The sequence below is a fragment of the Rhinoderma darwinii genome, chromosome 4 (genome assembly GCF_050947455.1).
Source record: "Rhinoderma darwinii isolate aRhiDar2 chromosome 4, aRhiDar2.hap1, whole genome shotgun sequence".
NCBI lineage: Eukaryota > Metazoa > Chordata > Amphibia > Anura > Rhinodermatidae > Rhinoderma > Rhinoderma darwinii.
Genome location: NC_134690.1, coordinates 231,188,740 through 231,200,086, shown reverse-complemented (window position 1 = coordinate 231,200,086; position 11,347 = coordinate 231,188,740). Strand labels below are relative to the sequence as shown.

At 42.3% G+C, this 11,347-nt stretch overlaps 1 protein-coding gene across 1 annotated transcript in view; it reads left to right on the top strand.

The window, feature by feature from the left end:
* The first annotated feature begins 440 nt into the window (after positions 1-440).
* The window catches only part of WASF1 (WASP family member 1), a 73,675-nt gene continuing 62,768 nt past the window's right edge, over positions 441-11,347 (top strand). The window contains exon 1 of the mRNA XM_075862270.1: positions 441-1,073. The gene's annotated coding sequence lies outside the window, so the exon portion shown is untranslated. The remainder of the gene's footprint in view (positions 1,074-11,347) is intronic.

The following is an 11,347-nucleotide window of genomic DNA, read 5'->3' as shown; positions in this document are numbered from 1 at the left end:
GGCTGCTACTGTATTGCGCTGCGGTTTTTCCACAATGAAATCCGTTGCAGAAAGTCCCCAGTGTATACGCTGCCTGTTCCTACCCTAACATTACTAGCCATTCTGACACATGGGTAGTCACACATCGAATTCATTCACTGGGAAATATTTGTATAATGTCATGAAGGTTTTCCAGCATGTGCAGGTGAGGAGTGCTGGAGAACCGGCCATACATCAATTACTGGCCCCAAAGTCACTTCAGGCTGACACATCATACGTGTATGTCATGGGGACTGACCTGGTCTAATAGACGCCTGCAAGACAGACTGAACAGGTAGAACAGTCCGTGTCCCGCCCCTGCTGTGTATTGTGACCGGGTTCAATGGTAATGTGGACTACGGTGACGCAGCCGGCTTACATATATAATATAACATAAGGACGGGCCGCCGGTGACGCAGCCGGCTTACATATATAATAGAACATAAGGACGGGCCGCCGGTGACGCAGCCGGCTTACATATATAATATAACATAAGGACGGGCGGCCCGTGACGTTACTGCACGGAACCTGCACAGGAGAAAGAATGTATCGGAGTTCTGCGGCTTGATGGACTGCACCATCCTGCACCAGGAGGGGTGGACGGATCACCGCAGAAAATCCTCCGCCCTGCTCTGCCCACGTTCCCAAAGCGGCAATCCAGAGCCCCCGCCATCTCACCAGCACTGCTTCCCCAGAGCACACTGCACTGAGATATGTGAGGGAGCCGGAGCCGTGCGGCTGCCATTCCTACCTCCTGCCTCCCTTTCTCCCGCTGTTGACCTGTCCCCGCCCTCTCTCCCCTCACAATCTGCTGGCCCTGCTGCAGGGCAGGCGAGCGCCTCTATCTGTCGCCTTCGTTGTTTGTTGTCCTTGAGTCATCGTGGACGATCCGTGACAACGGGGGCAGAGATGGGGCGCAGCTGGTAAGCCGGTCCACGTGACCCCCCGAGGAGCTCCATCCCAGGACCAGAGGAGAATGAGCGCGACCAGTGAGTGAACAGCCCCGGATCCGCTCCCAGATCCCGCTCCATTCGTGCCGGGGCTCAGTCCTGCGTGTACGTATCATGTTCTCTTCCTTATTACCCCATGAGCACAGCTGCTGTGTATGTGTGTACCATGTTGTGTGTGCCACTGCATAGACGGGCAGCATCACTACACTCAATGAATGATCGGGCCCCTGCCAAGTCTATGGACATTCCTTGTCATGACATATTTTACCAACATGGCTTTGGTTGGTACGTAATAAATCTCATGCCATGTGCATTACATCTATATGATCTCTGACCCAGGAGACTTCACATTCCTATGCCATCATCTATCAGCTAGCTCCATGTAGTCATGGCAATGTGTATGTATGTATGTATGTGTGTGTGTGTGTGTGTATATATATATATATATATATATATATATATATATATATATATATATGACCTAGCGAATTATCGTGCCTATGTTGGTAAAAAAAAATCAGCTGGAGAAATACTGTATTCTCTTTTTGTTCTTGTGATCATTTTGACAGATATTGTACTGATCAGGATCTATACATTTGGATTATTATATAAGCAGTTGTTTGCATTTTTCTATTTCACCATGGAATGATCTAGGATTCCTAGACAACAGGAAATGTCCATACCCCATACATGCCCAGCGGGCACTTTTTGAGATCTATCTTGGAGTTCTCCTAGGAAATAAATAGCTGTTTTATAGATTGTGTGTGTCCGTGGCTGATCAACATGGTGGGCACCTGCTAATGGCACTTGTATTATGTTGGTATTTGACTGTTCTGTGCGGTATAGACTTTTCATGCGCTGCTGAGTCTACTAGCACTGTGTTTTATGAAGAATAGGGTCTTAGATGGTTCTTAATATAATTGATCCCTATAGGGTTAGAAGAAACCTCTATATGGACCTATGCATTATTTCTCTATTTTGTTATCAAAGGATTACATGTCCAGTACCAAATATAATTTCTATGTATAAATAGCCAAAATGATCAGATCAGATGTTTCCAATAGTCTCTATTATTGTTCCAATTGTAACTTGTAGTGATTCTATGTATGTCCTAAGCATTCGATAGAAGAAATGATAGACAAGCGATTTTGTTCATTCCCCAGCTTTGTGTACACACAACGCAGGCATAAACTGGCATTTGCCTGTGTACATATGTGCGCCAGCAAGGTGTGTGCCCAGCATATAAATATCGCTGTGTCATAGACTTGCACTAGTATCTGATCCTCTCCCTCTCACCCACCCCCACCTGCCCATTCTTCCTGGAAGAGGAGGGGATGGCTCTCACTGGTATCCTGTCTCCCGGTGCATTGTTAGTGGATTCCTCAGGATTGTGGTGGAGATGCCAGTGACAAGATGGAAGAAGCTTCATCTGGTACCTGCTCACCTTTGAAATGGCCTACACATAAGAAGGGTCAATGACCGCTCAGGCCACATTAAGACCCTAGCATGGAAACGTCTGCAGCCCTCATAAAGCTGCTCATTTTATACTGCTTCCGTAGTTTGAAGATGTGAATGATCCCTGTAAGAATTCCTTTACATGACCATCACATTTATTGTGCTTGGTCCTATAGAATGAATGTGTGGTGGGGGATCGGGGAGAACAAGCAGCATTTTCTGGTTGTTTCTATATGTCTACCTTCAACTGTCCATCAAGTATCACTGACTGCCTGTGCTCCGTGTGTATGCGGCGCGCTGCTTGATGTGCAGATCTTTAGTGAAATGACTTCTAGGTATTGACTCTATGTAAATTTTAGCTATGACCGTGACCGGTTTTGCACTTAATCTATTGATTTGCTTGTATTCTGGATGAGGAGCGGCAAGCGACATATATATATATATAAATAAATCTGTAAGAGAGCAATATAAAGACCTGATGTATATCCTAAAATAATTGTTGCCTACAGCTTCTGTATATAGTATCTGTGCCATAACAAAATAAATATATATATATATATATATATATATATATACACACACACACACACACACACACACACACACCGTGAAAGCCATATAAGTGAGAATACAGTTTATCACCAGCAGTTAAGTATTAGTTTGTAATAACTGGATAGCGAAAGTAATATTGAAAACCTGTTTACCACTCTATTATACTCTGTGCTATATCCTGTTTTGACCTATGTTTTAGTTACATAGGGATTACAAGGGAACTTTTATTAAAGGGCCCCTAAGCCTTGAAGCGTTTCTACACCTTTGCAACCAATTTTTTTGCTACAATGTTTCTAGAATTAAAAAAAGAAGCAATTTTGCAAATAGTCTTAATTAAAAAATTGCCTACTGTTATGTGGAGCTATATGTGTCTCCATGGTAACAGACTACTAACAGACCCTGTGTAGTCTGATGTTGTAGTTATACTTTCCCATGTCTCCCCTACTTCTTATTAACATATACAAAGTTTGTTTGCAGAGGACTCGTAATCTCGTGAGATTACGCGGTAAATGACAGGTTACAACGAGATCACGCTTCCTCTGCTGTAACTACCACAGAAACAGTAACGCAGTGCAGAGATTGGGAATAGACATCCCGTGGAATGTCTATTCACTGTCTAAACACTTCAGTATTGTTAATGTGTTCGTATAAGACAGCACATAAGGATCTAGCAGGATCCCTATGCACTGTCTGAATGGAGAGGAGTGCATGAGGCTGATTGGTCAGCGTCATACACTCCCCTGTACAACGCCCACTTGGTCTAAAGTAAAAATACGCCCACTTGGGCATTAAGCAACTAATTAGCATAAATCTAAAAATGCTAATAAAGTGGTAAAAATAGATTGTTTTTCTAAATAAAAAGCATTGCTGTCACCTACATTATAGCGCCGATCAGATTATGTAGGAGATGGGGCACTTATAATGTGGTGACAGTCTCTTTAAAAAGAAGGAAAAGTTTAAAGGAAAGACTGATACTTCTCTTTTGCATCAAATCTGCCACGAACACTCATGTGATTCCAACCAATTGAATTCAGTTTTTGGATGAGTTTCTTGAACCAAATAGTAGACCCAAGAGAAAGTAGATGCATCAGTCTTTTCGTCATACCCTTCCTAGATTTTGAATCCACTACTGGCTTTGGCTAAAAAAAAAAAAAACTAAGCCAAAAACTGCACCAAAACAGCGTGTGTGATCCTGGCCTTGAGGGGGTATCTGATGAATAACATTTAAGCGTAGCGTTTTGAAATGTCATTAATGTCTGTGCAGCCCTGGTTTTCATCATAGAAATGCAAAAACAGAAGACTGAGCTAAGATAACCAAGCTCCAACATTAAAGGAATCTCGCTGTATCTATAATAAATCTAGATTCACACTGTGTTCAGCGGGACCGGTTCACATATATGCCATGCGACTGTCTGCTTACTAATTTCTTTTTTTTTTGTAATGCGTTGAATTAAAAATTGTAGTTGACATATGACACCCGTTTGGTAATTAAAATCTATATAGTTGTTGTTTTTAATCATTTTATTTTTTAATTTCTCTAATAGCGATCGCAGACTGCTACCCTGGTATTTTGTATTAAGGTGGGGATGGGCAACATCAGAACTTTTGTTACAATAATAATAGTTCAATATATATATATATATATCTAGCCCTATTTTTTGAGGTACTACATAAAAAAAGTATTACATTTATATACAATATTTACCAAATGTTGCCTTGGTATTTTAATAAGAAGGGCAGCGTTCCATTAGGGGTGCAGTCACACGCGGCAGATTTTCTTGCATAAATTTTCTGCAACTTAAAATTTTCTCCGTTAATCTGAATGGGAATGTTTCTGCATCCGGTGCATGGATTTCTGCAAGTTCCATTCAGATGAATGGAACTGATTGTTAGTCGTAAAAAATTACTGCAACAAAATTTGCCGCATGTGACTGCAACCTTTTTATTGAACTATTCTCCCCTAGAAGCAAAAACTGCGAAAAACTCACGACATGTCCGTTCTTTGAGCGTATTTCGCGCATCACGCATCCATTGAAGTCAATGGGTGCGTGAAAATCACAAATGCCGCACGGAAGCACTTCCGTGGGACGCGCGTGATTCGCGCAACAGCTGTAAAACTATGAATGAAAACAGAAAAGCACCACGTGCTTTTCTGTTTACAAACATCCAAACGGAGTGTCATATGGTGCTGACACACGGAGCTGTTAAGTGCCTTTTGCGCGCACAAAACGCACACGCTCGTGTGAATCCGGCCTTATTGTATGTTCACACGGCCGTTTTTCAGGGCGTAAACGACCGAAAAGTCGGAAGCAGAACGCCTCAAAACATCTGCCCATTCATTTCAATGGGAAAAACGGCGTTCTGTTCCATGGTGATGCTGCTGCAAATTCAACTGTACGCCTGGAGCTGTGGTGTCTTCTCTCTTCCGACGCCAAGGTTAAAGGACCTGTGGGTGACGTCCCGCTGTGTCTGCAGTGAAAGAAGCTGGCTGGGAGTGATGACGTCACCCACAGGTCCTTCAACCTTGGCGTACTAAGAGAGAAGACACCACAGCTCCAGGCGTACAGTTGAATTTGCAGCAGCATCACCATGTGCAGGTAAGCATAGTAAACTCCCTAGAGACGAGCATATTAACCTTTTGGACGCCTTTCAGCCGATGTATCTTCTTTGTCCGACGACAAGGTTGAAGGACCTGTGGGTGACGTCACGCTGTGTGTCTTTAGTGAAAGCAGCTGGGTGGGAGCAATGAGAAGTGTATGATGCTGATTTGTCAGCATCATACACTTCTATTCACAACGCCCAGTTAGAAATATGAAAAAAACACGCCCAGTTGTCCATTTCAAAGCTCATTTGCATAAATATAAAATTGCTCATAACGTGGCCAAAAATTATCGTTTTTCAAAAAAACAAAACGTTACTGTTATCTACATTGCAGCGCTAATCACATGCAATAGGAGATAGAGGTTTGATAATCTAGTGACCGAGCCTCTTTAAACTGTGGTAGAGGTCAGGAGAAGTGGTGTGGGGGTCGGGTTTTCAGAACACGGCGTGCGATTGGGAGTAAAACCTGGACATTTTTTTGGGGGGGATCCAATATTGTGGTGGTACTATAAAACCCGTACACTACCCAGCCCTAGTATCTGTCATTTGAGCTTTGTAGCAGTTTTTGTCCTGTTTGACTGTATCTAATTTGTTTGACATGACAGGTAGATAAGATCAACATTCATTGTGGACAGATATTTCAAGATCTGCAGGCCGGTCAACTAGATCTAGTTCCGCTAAGTACTGACGTCTAAAAATAGTCCGAAGTCTGAGCATTGTTTCGTTTTTGTGTCCCCACCTGTTTGCCTTTCATTTTTTGCTTTTGTTGACTGGTGATTGAATGCAATGTTTTCTTTTTATCTAAATCACCGCGCAGGTCATTGGTACCCCAGACAATTTCTGCTGAGATAAGATTGCTGCTTAAACATTTACCCAGTAAATTACTCTCACCTTGACGGAAACAATCTCTTGGATGAGTCAACCTATAAATATAAAGAGAAGTTTGAAAGTGAAAATGCTATTGTCTTTAATCCCGCAGTGATCAGCCTATTTTGGGCCTTAATACCAGTTTTTGATTGTCGCACTTCAAAAGCCATAACTTCTTTTTATTTTTCCGTAGACATAGCCGTGTGACGACCTGTTTTTTTTTTTCAGGACAAAGTTGCATTTTTTAATGGCGGAATTTTGGGGTACATATAATTTATTGATTACATGTTATTAACTTTTGTGGGAGTGTAATGATCAAAAATCTGAGATTTCACAATTCTTTTTTAGGTCTTTACTTTGTGGTATAAATAACAGTTACGTTATTCTGCGGGTCGTTGTGGGAATAATTAAAGGTTTTTTTTTTTGTTTTTTTAATGTTTTTTTACTACTTTTGTCCAATAAATACATGTTTTTTTTTTTTTTTTTAAAGTAATTTTTTGTGTTACCATATTCTAAGAGCCAGTAGGGTATGTGCACACATAAAATAAAAAACGTCTCAAAATACGGAGCTGTTTTCAAGTGAAAACCGCTCCTGATTTTCAGACGTTTTTAATCAAACCCTCGATTTTCGCTGCGTCTTTAACGGCCGTTTTTTGGAGCTGGTTTTTCTATAGAGTCAATGAAAAAAGGCTCAAGAAGTGACAAGCACTTCTTTTTAAAAAAAATGCCCTGTCGGAACAGAAAGCCGTTTTCCCGGGACATTTACGGCCTGAAAAACGGCTGAAAACGCTCTGAGTGAACATAATCCTAACTTTTTTCCTACCGTCAGTGCTGTATGAGAGCTTATTTTTTGCGAGATAACTTGTAGTTTTTATTGGTACATAACACTTCCTGATTACTTTTTATTGGGTACTTTGGAAGGCAGGATGAACAGAAAATAGCAATTTTGTCATTGTTTTTTATTATTTTTTTTTACAGTGTTCGATGTGTGGCTGAAATAATATAATATTTTTAGAGTCATTAGGCCTCATGCACATATCCGTGACATTTTATAGAATCACAAAACACTGATCCACAAAACTGAGTGCACATGGATGGCTTCCATGTGCAATTTTTTTTTATAACACACCATGGAATAGAATGGGCGAGACTGATCCACAAAACTCAGAGCAGGTCCTATTCCAGTCACTTTTTGCGAATCGGGCACATGGATCCACAAAAAAGGATGTGTGTATGGCCCCAAAGAAATTAATGGGTCAGTGTGCTATCCGTTAAAAAAACCCCAAAAAAACAGATAGCCCACTGAAGAAAATAACCGATGTGTGGATGAGCACATGTGTGTAGCTTTTTAAATTTTCTTCAAGTTTTTTTTCATAGTAAAGCCTTTTGTAAGGGAAAAAGATGGGTTGTTCATATTTTTTTTTGCTTCAGATGTTTAGTTTATTCATAGTAACTTCATGAAACTATTTTAAAATTTTTACTTCTGTATTACAGTGCATGATGCGGTTAGTTTAAAACTGACAGGCATCTATTAGGCCATGTCTTTGGCCGGGCCTAATAGGCATTCACTAATGGCAGACCTGAGCACCTTTGTTAGGCCCGCGGCTTCCGTGGAAGCCTTTGGCACTTCGCAATCGCTTTGCTGGGATGCTGATGGGATGACAGAGGGTCACCCCTCCCTCTGCAACCACTTATATGCCGTGGTCGCTGTTGACCGTAGCATTTAATAGGTTAAACGGGCAGGATTGGAAGTAACTTAGGTTCTGCCTGTTACAGCCGCTTTTCTGCTCTCTTTAGACAGCCTGACACCCATGGCAGCCGGCACGGGACACCTGTGCCTGGCTTTTTACACGTCGTTATATCAAGGCAACACTGTGGCGTAAGTACCTTTAATGACTGCCATGACCCTGTAGGCTGGTGGTTAAAGTGTACCTCCAACTTCGTGTCCCTAAAAAAAATACTACCACTGCATTCCCCATACCTAGTCAAAGTGATTCCCATATGGTGGCACTTACATAAATAGTACCGGAGACAAAGTGCTTATTCTGTTTGGCTTTCACATGGCAACAGGGCAATGTGAGGTGGCAGGAACTTCCGACTTCTTATGTCTGCCAGGGAACTGTGCCTAACGTGCAGTTCCTTTTACTTCCATGCCCCTGAGCTCACGGTTACATGAATCCGCTCAGCAAGCCCTGGCCCCGACCTGTCCCCTCTCCTGACATGTCTGTTTTAGTAATGACTTATATTCCCCATGAAATAACAACAAGGCTGGATTCACACGAGCATGTTCGGTCCGTAAAGGACGGAACGTATTTCGGCCGCAAGTCCCAGACCGAACACAGTGCAGGGAGCCGGGCTCCTAGCATTATAGTTATGTACGATGCTAGAAGTCCCTGCCTCACTGCGGGACAACTGTCCCGTAATGTAATCATGTTTTCAGTACGGGACAGTATTTCCACGGAGAGGCAGGGAATCCTAGCATCGTACATAACTATGATGCTAGGAGCCCGGCTACCCTGCAGTGTGTTCGGTCCCGGACTTGCGGCCGAAATAACGTTCCGTCCTTTACGGACCGAACATGCTCGTGTGAATCCAGCCCAATTCTGGAGAATTTTCTCTTAGAACTCTGTGTTGTGCTATTCCTATTTATGAATTAATTGGACTGAAACGTCACACGGGTGAATAAACTGCTATGTGTTTGTTGGAGTCCAGATTTTGCTGGATTGGTTTTCGGGTGCCATGTCGCATTTGCAGAGCCCCAGAGGTATCAAAGCAATGGAAACCCACCAGAAGTGACCCCATTTTGGAAACTACACCCCTCAAGGAATTCATTTATGGTTTTTGTTATCATTTTGACCGCACAGTTTTTTCACAGCACCTATTTGAATTGGGCTGTGAAATGAAAAAAATTATATTTTTTCCAATAAGATGTCATTTTTTATCAAAATTTCTTATTTTCACAAGGAACAACATACCCCATTTTGTTGCCCAATTTGTCCTTAGTGCGGCAATACCCCATTTGTGGTGATAAACTGCTGTTTGGGCCCATGGGAGGGCTCAGAAGGAAAGGACCACCATTTGGCCTACTGGAGCTTTTCTGGTGCTAAGTCATGTATGCAGAAGCCCCAGAGGTACCAGTACAGTTGAAACCCCCGAGAAGTGACCCCATTTTAAAAACTACACCCCTTAAGACATTCATCTAGAGGTGTGAGCATTTTGATCCCACAGGTACTGTGTAAAAGATAATGCGCAGCAGATGGTGCAGTGTGAGATTTGCAATTTTATATATATATATATATATATATATATATATATATATATATATATATATATATGCCATTTCAGTGTCCAATATATTGTGCCCAGCATGCGCCACCGGAGATATACACCCCTTAAATTGTAATGTGGGTTCTCCTGGGTACGGCAATACCCTACATGTGGCTGTTATCAGCTGCCTGGGCATACGGCAGGGCTCAGAAGGGAAAGATGAGGGAGGTAAGCTGTGCGGAGTGCATCAGGGTAAATAACATTGGGGTAAATTAAAAATCAAGGGATGTATGATACATTTTAAAACAATCTTTTATACAGAGCCCTGGTTTTTCGGGACACGTGTCACATTGGTATATTGTGACTTTCCTTATCCCCCTCTTATAGCAGACTCTGCACCTCTTTTGACTCTTTCCCTTTCCACCGGTTTGGGGAACTTCTCCTGGAAAGTGTTGCCCTGGTACGATGCGTGTGGCCTCGCTTCCAGAAGTACTGGGTGCCCCCCCTTCCTGGTCCCTAAAGATTAGATCTTGAAATTCCAGGAAAGTTCCCCTCTGGCCTGCACATCGACGTAGCACGTACGCATTGTACAAAGCCATCTGTATGATGTGCCCGGCCAGCTTCTTATACCACACCGCATGGCGCTGTAGGGCTTCAGGACTTGATTTGACAAGTCCATCCCTCCCATGTACCTATAGTAGTCCAGGATGCAGTCTGGTTTGGGGGTGGCCTTTCCTTCATATATCCTAAATCTGCAGGTATACCCTGATGCACTCTCACAGCTTATACATCTTCACGCCATACCTTGCCCTCTTACCCGGCAGGTACTGGCGGAATTGAACCCTCCCTTTATAATGTACCAGGGACTCCTCAATAGAAATACACTTCTCGGGGGTGTATGCTTGGGAAAAGCGGGCACTGAAATGGTCTAATAGGGGTCTCCGTTTATACAAACGGTCAAAACTGGGGCCATCTCGGGGTGGGCACGGCTCATTATCAGTATAATGTAAGAAGCGAAGTATTGCCTCATTTATTTATTTCTTTAGGTTCCAGTTCAGTTCTGAAGTTGCTTTGAAGGGCCCATATATTAGAAACCCCTATCAAATACCCCATTTTAGAAACTAGACCCCTCAAAGTATTCACAACAGCATTTAGAAAGTTTATGAACCCTTTAGGTGTTTCACAGAAATTTAGAGCAAAGTAGAGGTGAAATTTACTTTTTTTTTTTTTGTCAGAAAATCCTATTTATACCATTTTTTTTATAACACAAAAGGATTTATCAGAGAAACGCAACTCGATACTTATTGCCCAGATTCTGCAGTTTAGAGAAATATCCCACATGTTGCCCTCGGGCGGTAATGGACTGAAACACCGGCCTCCGAAGCAAAGGAGCACCTAGTGGATTTTGAGGCCTCTTTTTTATTAGGCACCATGTCCGGTTTGAAGAGGTCTTGTGGTGCCAAAACATTGGAAACCCCCCAAAAGTGACCCCAATTTGGAAACTAGACCCCTTGAGGAATCCATTGCAGTTTTCATGTCATGCATGCGGCTTTTTGATCAGTTTTTATTCTATTTTTAGGTGGCGTGGTGACTAAAAAACAGCAATTCTACTATTGTTTTTTTATTCTTTTTTTTTT